Source organism: Narcine bancroftii, chromosome 4 (genome assembly GCF_036971445.1).
Source record: "Narcine bancroftii isolate sNarBan1 chromosome 4, sNarBan1.hap1, whole genome shotgun sequence".
Taxonomy (NCBI): Eukaryota; Metazoa; Chordata; class Chondrichthyes; order Torpediniformes; family Narcinidae; genus Narcine; species Narcine bancroftii.
The window spans coordinates 233,165,185-233,180,297 of record NC_091472.1 but is presented as its reverse complement, the minus strand read 5'-3'; the positions used below and the strand labels follow the sequence as shown (position 1 = coordinate 233,180,297).

General features: G+C 49.5%; 2 protein-coding genes across 4 annotated transcripts in view; one reads left to right on the top strand and one right to left on the bottom strand.

The window, feature by feature from the left end:
- Window positions 1-5,777, bottom strand: part of als2b (alsin Rho guanine nucleotide exchange factor ALS2 b) — a 164,527-nt gene extending 158,750 nt beyond the window's left edge. Inside the window, exon 1 of the mRNA XM_069934315.1 lies at window positions 5,615-5,777. The gene's annotated coding sequence lies outside the window, so the exon portion shown is untranslated. The remainder of the gene's footprint in view (window positions 1-5,614) is intronic.
- A 260-nt stretch (window positions 5,778-6,037) lies between these two features.
- Window positions 6,038-15,113, top strand: part of LOC138761714 (eIF5-mimic protein 2) — a 48,991-nt gene continuing 39,915 nt past the window's right edge. The window contains exon 1 of one of the 3 annotated variants that reach the window (XM_069934320.1): window positions 6,038-6,121. The gene's annotated coding sequence lies outside the window, so the exon portion shown is untranslated. Of the gene's footprint in view, window positions 6,171-15,113 lie in introns of all 3 variants that reach the window. The other 2 variants (XM_069934322.1, XM_069934321.1) reach the window with 2 other exon arrangements.

Genomic DNA, 15,113 nt, shown 5'->3' with positions numbered 1-15,113 from the left:
CTGCAACCGTGCCTGCCTGTCCCGCATCAGACTTGTCAGTCACCAACGAGCCTGCAGCAGATGTGGACATACCCCTCCATAAATCTTTGTCTGCGAAACCAAGCCAAAGAAAGAAAAGACAACAGTTAACACAACTCGTAAATGTGTCCACTCAGTTTCTTATACCTTGAAAAAGAGCTCAGACCTGAACCATCAGTTATAGATCTTTACCTCCTATGGACCTGCTAAGTTCCTGCACTGGGTTTTTACTACACTGTGTCTGCAGACTTTTGTGCTTCACTCCACTCCACATCATGGAACTTTTTTGTCCTTTAAAGAAAGCTAGGGTTCCCCTTGTCCTTACTTTTATCCCAGGAGCTTATGAATTCAGTGGACACCAATGAACACTTCATCCTCTTCTCATCTTTCAGCATCTTGGAAGGGACCATGCTTTCATAATGCTCTGTGATAGCCTTCTGCTTCTAGTTATATCCAAACCCCATCTCACAACAGGTGAAGCAAAACTGCCTTTTTACCTGCTTCCTTTCATCATCCCAAGACCCCAAACTTTCCTGACAACTGAAGAAGTGATTTATCTATACTTCTTTTAATTCAGAACACTGCATCCAGTGCTCACAATGTGGATTCCTCTGCGGACAGTGAAATGAAACACAGAAGAGGTAACCGCTATGCAGAACATTCAGATCAGTTCCTAAACTCCCTACTTTTAATTGCTTTAGCCTCCCACTCTGATCTCTTTTGGCTTTCTACACAGTTCCAACAAAGTTCAACATTAGCTTGTTGACCTCCTCTTACAAATTGTTGCACAAATTTGTGGATAGGCAGGACTAAGGAGGATATAGACTAAATGCAGCCATATGGGAATAGCCCAGTATGACAACTTACTCAAGCCTGACTCAAGCATATCAAAATGACATTTATAGCAGATGCAAGGATCGACAACGAGATAGACAACAGACTCGCCAAGGCAAATAGCGCCTTTGGAAGACTACACAAAAGAGTCTGGAAAAACAACCAACTGAAAAACCTCACAAAGATAAGCGTATACAGAGCCGTTGTCATACCCACACTCCTGTTCGGCTCCGAATCATGGGTCCTCTACCGGCATCACCTACGGCTCCCAGAACGCTTCCACCAGCGTTGTCTCTGCTCCATCCTCAACATTCATTGGAGCGCCTTCATCCCTAACGTCGAAGTACTCGAGATGGCAGAGGCCGACAGCATCGAGTCCACGCTGCTGAAGATCCAGCTGCGCTGGGTGGGTCACGTCTCCAGAATGGAGGACCATCGCCTTCCCAAGATCATATTATATGGCGAGCTCTCCAATGGCCACTGTGACAGAGATGCACCAAAGAAGAGGTACAAGGACTGCCTTAAGAAATCTCTTGGTGCCTGCCACATTGACCACCGCCAGTGGGCTGATATCGCCTCAAACCGTGCATCTTGACGCCTCACAGTTCGGCGGGCAGCAACCTCCTTTGAAGAAGACCGCAGAGCCCACCTCACTGACAAAAGACAAAGGAGGAAAAACCCAACACCCAACCCCAACCAACCAATTTTCCCCTGCAACCGCTGCAACCATGTCTGCCTGTCCCGCATCGGACTTGTCAGCCACAAACGAGCCTGCAGCTGACGTGGACATTTACCCCCTCCATAAATCTTCGTCCGCGAAGCCAAGCCAAAGAAGATATCTCATAATGATAACAAGTTTATTGTCATATACAATGTACAAGGTATACACTAAAATTAGCACCTTTTGCCCAAGGCGGGAATAGTAAACGGCAGAGAACATCTGTGCAAAGTGAAGGAAAGAAAGTTTAGGGGAGGCATCAGGCAGGGTAAGTTTTGTTTTTACATAGAGTTGTGGGTGTCTAGAATTCGTGGTGGAGGCTAGAACAACAGGGGCATTTAAGAGACTCTTAGTATATTGATGAAAGAAAAATAGAGGGTCATGAGGATGGGAGGGCTTAGTTTTTTTTTGGTAGGTATATATGGGTTGGCACAACATCATGGGCTGAACAGCTAGTATTGTGCTGCAATGTTCTATGTTAAATACAAAATATTGATAAATAAATATTCAAATTTCCAATATTTATTTTCTTTCCTATTTCCTTGTGCATGGACAAGCTGTTTTCTTTTCGCTATTCATTTGCCTTTCCCAACTCTTTCAGCTAGAACCACCAGCTCTTGTGTTGTTTATAATCCCACACCATGCCTCTCTTCTTAGGAAAATCTACAATTAATTATCCACTGGTTATCTATGGCTGCAAGTGCATTTTCTTGGTGGGGGAGAGGGAGGGGGAAATGAACTGCTGGATGAACTCAGCAGATCAGGAAACATCCATGCAAGGAAATGGACCGCCGACGTCTCAGGTCGAGATCCTTCATCTGGACTGGTGTCATCTTTGGCACTCACATATTGGGCCTGATGATGTTCTGGGGACCCCTTCCAGTTGGCAGTTTTATTTGTCCATTAGAACTGAAAACTAGATATGGCCACATTGCACTTTTGATCATGGGATTGTCAAGGTCTCTATGTTATTTAGTTCACAAGTTGTTCTTTATCACAACTTCATTCTTTTTTGTCACCAATGTGCCTGGTGCATCTCTCAGTGTGTCGGCTCCACTCATTGAACCAAGGCAAAAATTGGTAACGTGAGCTGATCATGTGATGATATGAATTTTTTTGATACTGATTGCCATTCTGTCATTCAGAACTAATTAGTTTGGAGCTGTAAAATTTGTACTTTCATCAGAATAGAAATAAAAGTTCTTTTTAAAAAAATGCATAATTCTAGGGAAAAAGGGAATGGTGTAAAACCAGAATCAGATTCAGGTTTATTGTCATGAACATGGGTCACAAAATTTGTTTTGCAGCAGGAGCATTATTCATTACAAGTGCAAAATTCAATAAGAACAAGAAAATAAATAATTACCACAAAAATAAAAATTAGGTAATGACTATGGGTTCATTGTCTCCTTCTGTAATGTGTTTGTCTTCAGACTCCTGTACCTCCTTCCTGATAGTAGCAGTGAGAAGAGACTATGGCCTGGGTGGTGAGACTCCTTGATAAAGGTTACTTTCCTGAGACACTGTCTCTTGTAGATGTCCTTGTGGAGTGAAGGCCAAATTTGCAACCTTTAGTTTCCTCTCCTTATCCTGCACATTGGCACCTCCATACCACAGAGTGATGCAGCCTGTCAAAATAATCTCCACAGTACACATGTAGAAATTTGCAAGTCTTTGGTGACAAACCAAATCTCTTCAAACTCCTAACAAAATATAGCTGCCGGCGAGCCTTCTTTATGATTGCATCAGCAATATGGCCACAGGATAAATCTTCAGATATGCTGACACCCAGGAAGGTGCCCACCAAGGTGAAAGGGTAGACTTGCATGTCACGTGCTTTCACACACTGATCACTGCAACCCACCAATTATAGTCAGAAGTAGTAAAAAAAGCCCCCAAACTACAAGAGAAACTCAACCAAGTGACACAACATTTGTGGAGGCAGACAGCTGATGAACTGACACATGGTGTGGACACAAAAATACAATTGCCCCTTTTGCCTCCACTGATGCTGCCTGACCCATTGGGTACTTCCAGCAGTTTGTTTTCAATTGGCTTCAGATTGCAGCATCTGCAGCCTCTTGTGTCTCCATAGTCAGAAGTAAATTTCAGGTGGAGTCACTGTCAATAGGGTGGAGGGGTCACCAGTGCTGAATAAGATCAAGCAAACTTTAGAGCTGTGATTTTGAAATAAACAAGTGCCTGGGAATAATTAACACTCTTAGAATCATAAAGAAGTGCAGCTCCAATACAGACATTTCAGCTCAACCTGTCCATGCCAACCAAGATGATAACCTAGCCTGTGCTTGGACCATATGCATTTAAACCTTTTGAATCTGTGTGTCTGAGTTTATTTTAAAAGTTGCAAATGTACCTTCCTCAGCCACTTCCTCTGGCAACTCATTCCACCTACCCATAACCTTCTAGGTGGAAAACAGCCCTTGAAGTCCTTTTTAAAATCTTTCTCCTCTCTCCTTCAAGCTATAGTTTTAGACTTCCCTAGCCCGGGAAAAAAGATTGTGATCATTCATCTTCTCAATATCCCCAATGAATGTTACATCCTTGAAAGAGAAAATAATACCAAAGGACGTTCAACCCGAAATGGCACAAGGTCCATAGTGTACCAAAAGACAAACAACACTCTTCAGCACAGATACCGAAATCATGGATTCTGACAGAGTGAAAGTCCTAACATCCAAACTGCTCAGGCATTGGGTCAGTCCAGATTTTCTGGATTATCAGGCAGTAATTTTAAAATTCAAATTTAAAGAAGAATAACGAAGAGATGAACAGGTAAATTTTAATAGTTTATTCATCAGCAAATACAGTATGCTTCATTTAGCAAAACAAGCAGTTTTAAAGAAAAATAAAGTCAACTCTTGACAAAAATGTAAACATAAAATGTTTTCACTACAAAAGGAGCACTTAATGCTTGAAATTATGTTTAAAAATTATTTTAAGAAAAATACAGTATACAAATGATCAATTAAACATGGTCACCAATTGCCACTGTGCATCTGTGGCATTTACACGCAAAAGCTCAGTAAATTTAAATAAAAAGTTTGAGAGATCGGATTCTCGGGTTGTCTGGATTTACTAGATCATGGCTGAGCTATTCCACACAGACAATGTTTGACTCATCAGTGAAAGAGCCCTCAGCTGGCACTCATCTTGCTGAGTTTCTCCAGCAGGTTAAATTTAGGTTCAGGTAAACCTCTTCTGCACCATTGTTTAAAGCCTCCACATACTTCCTGTAATGGGGCAACTACAAGGACACACAGAATTCCAACAGCAGCCTAACAAAAGTTGTATCTTACAGCAACATGACTTCCTTACTCTTGTACTCAGTGTCACACCCAATGAAAGCAGCAGGCCACACACCTTCTTTACCATTCTATCCACTTTCAAGGAGTTAGAGACCTCAACACCCCCCCCCCCCCAGAGCCCTCTGCTCATCAATACTTTTACCATTAACTGTATACCCTCGCCTTACATTTACCGCTCCAAACTGCAACGGTTCAGATTAAATTCCATCAGTCATTTCTCTTCTAATATTTAATAAAAATAGAAATTTAATTTAGAGATACAGCATGGAAACAGGTGCTTCTAGCCCATGAGCCATACGTTCAATGAACTTGCTGGCACCACATTTTTGGACTGTGGAAGGAAACTGGAGCACCCTAGAGTCAATTCCCACAGACAGGAGGAGAATGTGCAAACTCGTGACTGACAGGAACATTTTTAAGCCCAAGTCACTGGTGCTAGAGTGTTGCATTAACCACTACACATCCCGCCCAGATCTAGATCCTGTTGCATCTTTTGCTAGCCCTCGACAGAGTCCACAAGTCTGCAGCCTTGCTTAACCGACCCCCTTTTCCATCGCGTCCAAGACACAAACATAGATACACACTCGCCGACGTACAGGGTCGGCGCCAGAAGAAGCCTGTGCCGCCGCGCGCGCACCTAGAGACAGGCACGTCCACAGACACACAAACCTTCCCGCCCCAACACCCCACCCTTTCACCATCTGTCCACTGCACTCACGTCTGTGGCAAATAAGCTAACGAATCCATCCTTCACTGACGGCCCCGGCACAGCATTTTTTTTTCTCCCCCGCCCTCCTCCCGCCGTGTGTTCACGTCAACAGTCAGGTTGCGTGATGACGTCAGCCAGCTCAAGGCGGCGCTCAATGCCTGAAATCAAAAGGCGGAACAAAAATAAATAAATAGTCGCAATTCAAGCGCGAGCAGATTCACTTCCGATTAAAAATCTTTTTACTAAAATAAATACGCGTGATTTTGATCAAATCCCCGAAATTTGCTGTGTTCCGGTTGTACTTCTCACCTCATCGCTCTGTTGTCCAGTCTGCCAGGCTTCCACTCACGGCATCAGCGGCCTCCACTCCCCCCCCACCCCCGCGCTGTGGGACGAGTGGAATCGTCCTCGCCATACAAAGACGGTGCATGCGCAGTGCCCGGAGGCTCTCCCTTCAGGATCTCGTGAGTCAACTCCTTTAGTTGGTCACTGGATTTCACAGCTGTATTTATTTCGGTGAGTCCCTCCGAGTCGGGCTCCGTTTCGCCAGCTGATCGTTCGTGAGGTACCGGCTGGAAGTTATAACTGCTCGGGTGGGTTCGGGTGGGTTTGGGGGGGGGGGGGTGGCGAGTGTGAGGGCGGGCCGCGGAATGGCGCTGGGGACTGACGGATGGGCGGCCGGGCGCCTGCCTGTCTGCCCGCTGGCCTTGTGCCGCGCCCGGCGTCCGTTGCTGTTACCTGCACGTTTGAAAGGGGACCGGTTTATCCCTGTTGAAACTGCCCAGAGGGAGGCGGCGAGAGCTGCCTACCATAAACGTGGGTGTCGTGGCATCGAGGGTGGGTTTGATTGGGGGTGGGGGGGAAAAGAGGTGTTAGAACAGCCTGTGGCAGCCATGTGTTGCTGCGGCCTAGGGCCTGTGTTCTCTCTCCCTCCCTCTGGGTCTCTGGTCCACGCCTCGTGTTTTTTCGTCATTGTGCAGCTGTCTCTGCCGTCGAATCGAAAACTTGGGACAGGAAATGAGAGCAGCGACCAGATAAAATCCGAGGTCTCGACAAAGTTATTGCCTGCCCTGACTTGTTGAACTCTTTTGTTTGCACAAGGATCAGGAATCTGTTTCTCCGATGTAAAATCTTACGTGGCTTTTTAAAATCACCTTTGCAGTCTTTGTTTCTAGAAAGGTTATTAAGGTTGAGTAAATGAAGTGAACAGCTGATAAACTGAGTGTAACAACTTGTAATATTGTTAAGCCATACGACACCTGTTGGTATTACTTTAGCTGTCATTGTTTGGAACCCATTTCTAGGGATTCAAGGTTGTTTGAGGGACTTGAATTTGGTGCAATGCACTGTACAGATGCAAGAAAAATATTCATTTCCTGTCTGCCATAAATTGAGAATATTTGGATCTGCTCTTCCAATCTTCTACATGGAAGAAACCAGATCCAACAAGATTTTTATTTTGGATCACCGAATTGTCTTTATCTGTTAATACAGAAAGCTGCTTGACTCATGGTATTTCCAAAAAGTGATTTGCGTAACATTTTCATAGTAAACGGATTTCTTTTGTGTATGGCCCTATGTTTAGTATGCAGCTGTTTTCTGCTGGAGCCTCTTTGATTGGGCAGTAGAATGATATCCTAGTTTTAACACGTGGGTGATCTTTTCACCCTGGCCAAGGATCAGTCAACTTTCCATTTGCTTTATTTTGGTCAAGTAAATCTTTTAATTCTGAAGAAAATGTTTCCACTCATTTCTATGTTCATGTATCGGGCATCTTGAACTATAAAAATAACTTGAAATGTTTGTGTCAGTTGGAATTGTATTTGCTGTCCATTCTAATGGGTGAAGAGTAAGTGTAATAGATCAATGTTTGCTGCTATAAAGTTGGATGAGATTGTATGATGTTTGTGTATGAAATGGAAGATGGAATGAAATTAGATTTTCGTTGTTAACAAGACTTGTATGCAGGTTTTTAAATCTACCTTTAACATCCTTGGGTGCAGGCCATTGGGTCATACCAATTTGTCTGCCTTTAGCTCTGCAAATTTCTCTAATACTTTATGATTGGATTTTTACAAGTTCCTATGCTATTTGAATTTGGCACATCTTTATCTTCAAGACGCTTGCAGTATCCTCATAGTGAAGATGTGGAGGAAAATTTATTAACGTGCTGGTATTATTTCCTGTTTATTATTCACTGGCCTAATTCTCTAGAGAATCACTATCTTCCTGTGTCTATATCATAGAAACTTGTTTTGTCATTGCATCCAAGTTTGCTATTAATCAACTTGGATTTTTTTGCCTTTCCCTTCTGGGTCCTAAAAATAAACATTTCAATCCTTATGCCTTTCATTACTAGCCTCTTTGTATCAAATACTCAATAGTCCATGTTGTACAATCCAAAAAAATGCTGGAAAGGATTTGAGTTAACCACTTTGTCCTAGTTTTCAACATGGCATTATCCATGATCTTCATACTTTTCATTGAATTCCTTTTTCTAATTAGGATCAATTTCTGTTAAGGGCTATGAACTATTGCCACTGTTCATCTGATGATTCTTGTTTGATTTTTCAAGTCCACCTTCTTACCCGTAACTTGACCTTCTTACCCGTAACTTGACCTTCTTACCCGTAACTTGACCTTCTTACCCGTAACTTGACCTTCTTACCCGTAGCTTGACCTTCTTACCCGTAGCTTGACCTTCTTACCCGTAGCTTGACCTTCTTACCCGTAGCTTGACCTTCTTACCCGTAGCTTGACCTTCTTACCCGTAGCTTGACCTTCTTACCCGTAGCTTGACCTTCTTACCCGTAGCTTGACCTTCTTACCCGTAGCTTGACCTTCTTACCCGTAGCTTGACCTTCTTACCCGTAGCTTGACCTTCTTACCCGTAGCTTGACCTTCTTACCCGTAGCTTGACCTTCTTACCCGTAGCTTGACCTTCTTACCCGTAGCTTGACCTTCTTACCCGTAGCTTGACCTTCTTACCCGTAGCTTGACCTTCTTACCCGTAGCTTGACCTTCTTACCCGTAGCTTGACCTTCTTACCCGTAGCTTGACCTTCTTACCCGTAGCTTGACCTTCTTACCCGTAGCTTGACCTTCTTACCCGTAGCTTGACCTTCTTACCCGTAGCTTGACCTTCTTACCCGTAGCTTGACCTTCTTACCCGTAGCTTGACCTTCTTTCCCGTAGCTTGACCTTCTTTCCCGTAGCTTGACCTTCTTTCCCGTAGCTTGACCTTCTTTCCCGTAGCTTGACCTTCTTTCCCGTAGCTTGACCTTCTTTCCCGTAGCTTGACCTTCTTTCCCGTAGCTTGACCTTCTTTCCCGTAGCTTGACCTTCTTTCCCGTAGCTTGACCTTCTTTCCCGTAGCTTGACCTTCTTTCCCGTAGCTTGACCTTCTTTCCCGTAGCTTGACCTTCTTTCCCGTAGCTTGACCTTCTTTCCCGTAGCTTGACCTTCTTTCCCGTAGCTTGACCTTCTTTCCCGTAGCTTGACCTTCTTTCCCGTAGCTTGACCTTCTTTCCCGTAGCTTGACCTTCTTTCCCGTAGCTTGACCTTCTTTCCCGTAGCTTGACCTTCTTTCCCGTAGCTTGACCTTCTTTCCCGTAGCTTGACCTTCTTTCCCGTAGCTTGACCTTCTTTCCCGCAGCTTGACCTTCTTTCCCGCAGCTTGACCTTCTTTCCCGCAGCTTGACCTTCTTTCCCGCAGCTTGACCTTCTTTCCCGCAGCTTGACCTTCTTTCCCGCAGCTTGACCTTCTTTCCCGCAGCTTGACCTTCTTTCCTGCAGCTTGACCTTCTTTCCCGCAGCTTGACCTTCTTTCCCGCAGCTTGACCTTCTTTCCCGCAGCTTGACCTTCTTTCCCGCAGCTTGACCTTCTGTCCCGCAGCTTGACCTTCTGTCCCGCAGCTTGACCTTCTGTCCCGCAGCTTGACCTTCTGTCCCGCAGCTTGACCTTCTGTCCCGCAGCTTGACCTTCTGTCCCGCAGCTTGACCTTCTGTCCCGCAGCTTGACCTTCTGTCCCGCAGCTTGACCTTCTGTCCCGCAGCTTGACCTTCTGACCCGTAGCTTGACCTTCTTACCCGTAGCTTGACCTTCTTACCCGTAGCTTGACCTTCTTACCCGTAGCTTGACCTTCTTACCCGTAGCTTGACCTTCTTACCCGTAGCTTGACCTTCTTACCCGTAGCTTGACCTTCTTACCCGTAGCTTGACCTTCTTACCCGTAGCTTGACCTTCTTACCCGTAGCTTGACCTTCTTACCCGTAGCTTGACCTTCTTACCCGTAGCTTGACCTTCTTACCCGTAGCTTGACCTTCTTACCCGTAGCTTGACCTTCTTACCCGTAGCTTGACCTTCTTACCCGTAGCTTGACCTTCTTACCCGTAGCTTGACCTTCTTTCCCGTAGCTTGACCTTCTTTCCCGTAGCTTGACCTTCTTTCCCGTAGCTTGACCTTCTTTCCCGTAGCTTGACCTTCTTTCCCGTAGCTTGACCTTCTTTCCCGTAGCTTGACCTTCTTTCCCGTATAGCTTGACCTTCTTTCCCGTAGCTTGACCTTCTTTCCCGTAGCTTGACCTTCTTTCCCGTAGCTTGACCTTCTTTCCCGTAGCTTGACCTTCTTTCCCGTAGCTTGACCTTCTTTCCCGTAGCTTGACCTTCTTTCCCGTAGCTTGACCTTCTTTCCCGTAGCTTGACCTTCTTTCCCGTAGCTTGACCTTCTTTCCCGCAGCTTGACCTTCTTTCCCGCAGCTTGACCTTCTTTCCCGCAGCTTGACCTTCTTTCCCGCAGCTTGACCTTCTTTCCCGCAGCTTGACCTTCTTTCCCGCAGCTTGACCTTCTTTCCCGCAGCTTGACCTTCTTTCCCGCAGCTTGACCTTCTTTCCCGCAGCTTGACCTTCTTTCCCGCAGCTTGACCTTCTTTCCCGCAGCTTGACCTTCTTTCCCGCAGCTTGACCTTCTTTCCCGCAGCTTGACCTTCTTTCCCGCAGCTTGACCTTCTTTCCCGCAGCTTGACCTTCTTTCCCGCAGCTTGACCTTCTTTCCCGCAGCTTGACCTTCTTTCCCGCAGCTTGACCTTCTTTCCCGCAGCTTGACCTTCTTTCCCGCAGCTTGACCTTCTTTCCCGCAGCTTGACCTTCTTTCCCGCAGCTTGACCTTCTTTCCCGCAGCTTGACCTTCTTTCCCGCAGCTTGACCTTCTGTCCCGCAGCTTGACCTTCTGTCCCGCAGCTTGACCTTCTGTCCCGCAGCTTGACCTTCTGTCCCGCAGCTTGACCTTCTGTCCCGCAGCTTGACCTTCTGTCCCGCAGCTTGACCTTCTGTCCCGCAGCTTGACCTTCTGTCCCGCAGCTTGACCTTCTGTCCCGCAGCTTGACCTTCTGTCCCGCAGCTTGACCTTCTGTCCCGCAGCTTGACCTTCTGTCCCGCAGCTTGACCTTCTGTCCCGCAGCTTGACCTTCTGTCCCGCAGCTTGACCTTCTGTCCCGCAGCTTGACCTTCTGTCCCGCAGCTTGACCTTCTGTCCCGCAGCTTGACCTTCTGTCCCGCAGCTTGACCTTCTGTCCCGCAGCTTGACCTTCTGTCCCGCAGCTTGACCTTCTGTCCCGCAGCTTGACCTTCTGTCCCGCAGCTTGACCTTCTGTCCCGCAGCTTGACCTTCTGTCCCGCAGCTTGACCTTCTGTCCCGCAGCTTGACCTTCTGTCCCGCAGCTTGACCTTCTGTCCCGCAGCTTGACCTTCTGTCCCGCAGCTTGACCTTCTGTCCCGCAGCTTGACCTTCTGTCCCGCAGCTTGACCTTCTGTCCCGCAGCTTGACCTTCTGTCCCGCAGCTTGACCTTCTGTCCCGCAGCTTGACCTTCTGTCCCGCAGCTTGACCTTCTGTCCCGCAGCTTGACCTTCTGTCCCGCAGCTTGACCTTCTGTCCCGCAGCTTGACCTTCTGTCCCGCAGCTTGACCTTCTGTCCCGCAGCTTGACCTTCTGTCCCGCAGCTTGACCTTCTGTCCCGCAGCTTGACCTTCTGTCCCGCAGCTTGACCTTCTGTCCCGCAGCTTGACCTTCTGTCCCGCAGCTTGACCTTCTGTCCCGCAGCTTGACCTTCTGTCCCGCAGCTTGACCTTCTGTCCCGCAGCTTGACCTTCTGTCCCGCAGCTTGACCTTCTGTCCCGCAGCTTGACCTTCTGTCCCGCAGCTTGACCTTCTGTCCCGCAGCTTGACCTTCTGTCCCGCAGCTTGACCTTCTGTCCCGCAGCTTGACCTTCTGTCCCGCAGCTTGACCTTCTGTCCCGCAGCTTGACCTTCTGTCCCGCAGCTTGACCTTCTGTCCCGCAGCTTGACCTTCTGTCCCGCAGCTTGACCTTCTGTCCCGCAGCTTGACCTTCTGTCCCGCAGCTTGACCTTCTGTCCCGCAGCTTGACCTTCTGTCCCGCAGCTTGACCTTCTGTCCCGCAGCTTGACCTTCTGTCCCGCAGCTTGACCTTCTGTCCCGCAGCTTGACCTTCTGTCCCGCAGCTTGACCTTCTGTCCCGCAGCTTGACCTTCTGTCCCGCAGCTTGACCTTCTGTCCCGCAGCTTGACCTTCTGTCCCGCAGCTTGACCTTCTGTCCCGCAGCTTGACCTTCTGTCCCGCAGCTTGACCTTCTGTCCCGCAGCTTGACCTTCTGTCCCGCAGCTTGACCTTCTGTCCCGCAGCTTGACCTTCTGTCCCGCAGCTTGACCTTCTGTCCCGCAGCTTGACCTTCTGTCCCGCAGCTTGACCTTCTGTCCCGCAGCTTGACCTTCTGTCCCGCAGCTTGACCTTCTGTCCCGCAGCTTGACCTTCTGTCCCGCAGCTTGACCTTCTGTCCCGCAGCTTGACCTTCTGTCCCGCAGCTTGACCTTCTGTCCCGCAGCTTGACCTTCTGTCCCGCAGCTTGACCTTCTGTCCCGCAGCTTGACCTTCTGTCCCGCAGCTTGACCTTCTGTCCCGCAGCTTGACCTTCTGTCCCGCAGCTTGACCTTCTGTCCCGCAGCTTGACCTTCTGTCCCGCAGCTTGACCTTCTGTCCCGCAGCTTGACCTTCTGTCCCGCAGCTTGACCTTCTGTCCCGCAGCTTGACCTTCTGTCCCGCAGCTTGACCTTCTGTCCCGCAGCTTGACCTTCTGTCCCGCAGCTTGACCTTCTGTCCCGCAGCTTGACCTTCTGTCCCGCAGCTTGACCTTCTGTCCCGCAGCTTGACCTTCTGTCCCGCAGCTTGACCTTCTGTCCCGCAGCTTGACCTTCTGTCCCGCAGCTTGACCTTCTGTCCCGCAGCTTGACCTTCTGTCCCGCAGCTTGACCTTCTGTCCCGCAGCTTGACCTTCTGTCCCGCAGCTTGACCTTCTGTCCCGCAGCTTGACCTTCTGTCCCGCAGCTTGACCTTCTGTCCCGCAGCTTGACCTTCTGTCCCGCAGCTTGACCTTCTGTCCCGCAGCTTGACCTTCTGTCCCGCAGCTTGACCTTCTGTCCCGCAGCTTGACCTTCTGTCCCGCAGCTTGACCTTCTGTCCCGCAGCTTGACCTTCTGTCCCGCAGCTTGACCTTCTGTCCCGCAGCTTGACCTTCTGTCCCGCAGCTTGACCTTCTGTCCCGCAGCTTGACCTTCTGTCCCGCAGCTTGACCTTCTGTCCCGCAGCTTGACCTTCTGTCCCGCAGCTTGACCTTCTGTCCCGCAGCTTGACCTTCTGTCCCGCAGCTTGACCTTCTGTCCCGCAGCTTGACCTTCTGTCCCGCAGCTTGACCTTCTGTCCCGCAGCTTGACCTTCTGTCCCGCAGCTTGACCTTCTGTCCCGCAGCTTGACCTTCTGTCCCGCAGCTTGACCTTCTGTCCCGCAGCTTGACCTTCTGTCCCGCAGCTTGACCTTCTGTCCCGCAGCTTGACCTTCTGTCCCGCAGCTTGACCTTCTGTCCCGCAGCTTGACCTTCTGTCCCGCAGCTTGACCTTCTGTCCCGCAGCTTGACCTTCTGTCCCGCAGCTTGACCTTCTGTCCCGCAGCTTGACCTTCTGTCCCGCAGCTTGACCTTCTGTCCCGCAGCTTGACCTTCTGTCCCGCAGCTTGACCTTCTGTCCCGCAGCTTGACCTTCTGTCCCGCAGCTTGACCTTCTGTCCCGCAGCTTGACCTTCTGTCCCGCAGCTTGACCTTCTGTCCCGCAGCTTGACCTTCTGTCCCGCAGCTTGACCTTCTGTCCCGCAGCTTGACCTTCTGTCCCGCAGCTTGACCTTCTGTCCCGCAGCTTGACCTTCTGTCCCGCAGCTTGACCTTCTGTCCCGCAGCTTGACCTTCTGTCCCGCAGCTTGACCTTCTGTCCCGCAGCTTGACCTTCTGTCCCGCAGCTTGACCTTCTGTCCCGCAGCTTGACCTTCTGTCCCGCAGCTTGACCTTCTGTCCCGCAGCTTGACCTTCTGTCCCGCAGCTTGACCTTCTGTCCCGCAGCTTGACCTTCTGTCCCGCAGCTTGACCTTCTGTCCCGCAGCTTGACCTTCTGTCCCGCAGCTTGACCTTCTGTCCCGCAGCTTGACCTTCTGTCCCGCAGCTTGACCTTCTGTCCCGCAGCTTGACCTTCTGTCCCGCAGCTTGACCTTCTGTCCCGCAGCTTGACCTTCTGTCCCGCAGCTTGACCTTCTGTCCCGCAGCTTGACCTTCTGTCCCGCAGCTTGACCTTCTGTCCCGCAGCTTGACCTTCTGTCCCGCAGCTTGACCTTCTGTCCCGCAGCTTGACCTTCTGTCCCGCAGCTTGACCTTCTGTCCCGCAGCTTGACCTTCTGTCCCGCAGCTTGACCTTCTGTCCCGCAGCTTGACCTTCTGTCCCGCAGCTTGACCTTCTGTCCCGCAGCTTGACCTTCTGTCCCGCAGCTTGACCTTCTGTCCCGCAGCTTGACCTTCTGTCCCGCAGCTTGACCTTCTGTCCCGCAGCTTGACCTTCTGTCCCGCAGCTTGACCTTCTGTCCCGCAGCTTGACCTTCTGTCCCGCAGCTTGACCTTCTGTCCCGCAGCTTGACCTTCTGTCCCGCAGCTTGACCTTCTGTCCCGCAGCTTGACCTTCTGTCCCGCAGCTTGACCTTCTGTCCCGCAGCTTGACCTTCTGTCCCGCAGCTTGACCTTCTGTCCCGCAGCTTGACCTTCTGTCCCGCAGCTTGACCTTCTGTCCCGCAGCTTGACCTTCTGTCCCGCAGCTTGACCTTCTGTCCCGCAGCTTGACCTTCTGTCCCGCAGCTTGACCTTCTGTCCCGCAGCTTGACCTTCTGTCCCGCAGCTTGACCTTCTGTCCCGCAGCTTGACCTTCTGTCCCGCAGCTTGACCTTCTGTCCCGCAGCTTGACCTTCTGTCCCGCAGCTTGACCTTCTGTCCCGCAGCTTGACCTTCTGTCCCGCAGCTTGACCTTCTGTCCCGCAGCTTGACCTTCTGTCCCGCAGCTTGACCTTCTGTCCCGCAGCTTGACCTTCTGTCCCGCAGCTTGACCTTCTGTCCCGCAGCTTGACCTTCTG